Here is a 1,609-nt window from a genome sequence, read left to right on the forward strand (position 1 = left end):
ATATCATGTCAGTTTTATAATTTCAATTTATAAGATAAATTCGAAATAGATATGATATCATGGATTAAATTTATGAGATAAATTTAATTAAATTTTCGTAGGTTCTTTATGTAGAAGACAAAAATCCTAATTTATATAATATATATAGATAGGGACATGCTTTGTGAAAAGATGAGAGAGAATTAGAAAAGTTCCGACAGCAAAAATACTTTAAGAGCCACGAAACACTCTATAGAAAGAAAAACTAACGTTCAAAGAAGAAAGGACGCTGAGAGCGCTAGCACGCTGGTCGAGTTAAAGAACTATTCATGTGGATACCGGTAGAGGGAGCAGATTTACATTGTCACCTCCTGAAATCCAAACTCTTAAAGAGAACACACGTCAACTTCGAAGAATTAAAAAGTAACTCTTCTATCAACCTTGACTTAAACGAGTTTGTTCGATCCATATCAAGATAGAAATTTTAAAATTTTAATCTTTCACTGTGCCTCCCTATCTAACAGTGGTATCAAAACCAGGTCAAATTTTCATTTAAGTTGGGTTTTGATTCATCATATTCTAATTCTTACATCTTCATGTGATAAACTTCTTTAAATGAACGTTGCTTTGAGATTTTTAAAATTTATATATGATATTTTTGAAATCTATATATGTTTTTCATGTGATATTTTAGAAACACACACACACACACACAAACTCATTTTATATATTTGAATTTACATGAATTTAAATAAATTATTATGATTAATATTTCGCTGTATAATGTGCGTTCTTAATATGACTAATGTTTGCCTATATGATGTGCGTTCAGCGCAACCTAATTCATAATTTATAGCCTTTCATTATATATGAATTGTTTATTTGTTGTGTTTTCTTTGTCTTGAAGTTGTTTAGGTTTGGTGACACATATAGCTCTAGTTTTACAAGGGTTGTAAATTTTAAATACGACTTGCGTGTCGTGCTTCTCTTTATAAACTCTAAATGTACATTCTCTTCTCATCGCAATCCCCTTGTATGTATAAATAAGGTTTCTTGATGTAATTTATCTTCTTAGAGAGGTCCTCTGATTGGCTTGGGATGGATATAGGTTACGTGAGCCATATTATGTCACATTTAATTATGCTTTTGATTAAATCATAATATGCATGATTTTGTATAAGATACAATTTCTTTCACTTTACATAGTTATTAAACTAATAAATCAAACCCTCTAATTAAAATCTTAAGTCATAATGCCTTTAATTAATGAATACTTGTCAAAACCTAGATCACTTAAATGTAGGATCCACCAAAGTAGATACATGTGGGTTATCTTGGTGGGATAAGCGTGAGTAATTGTGTACTCATAAAGATTAATTATTGTTTGACTTAATTGATATTATCAAAATGATTTTGGATCTCAAGGCATTAGGTGGGATTTAACATGCCAAATCATATGATGATTGAATCTCATAAAGATCTAAGAGTTACATGTACTATAATTGGTAAATGAGTTACCTACATAAATAATTTAATTTTAAGCGTCCTACCAAAGCGAACTTAAATTTAAGTGAAATATAGGTCTTAGCCCACTAATCAAATTTGAGGGTTGTTAGTTTTAGTGGGAGAT

This window comes from Prosopis cineraria, unplaced genomic scaffold, assembly GCF_029017545.1.
Source record: "Prosopis cineraria cultivar Desert tree isolate PC_DT_omini unplaced genomic scaffold, ASM2901754v1 PC9, whole genome shotgun sequence".
Lineage (NCBI taxonomy): Eukaryota > Viridiplantae > Streptophyta > Magnoliopsida > Fabales > Fabaceae > Prosopis > Prosopis cineraria.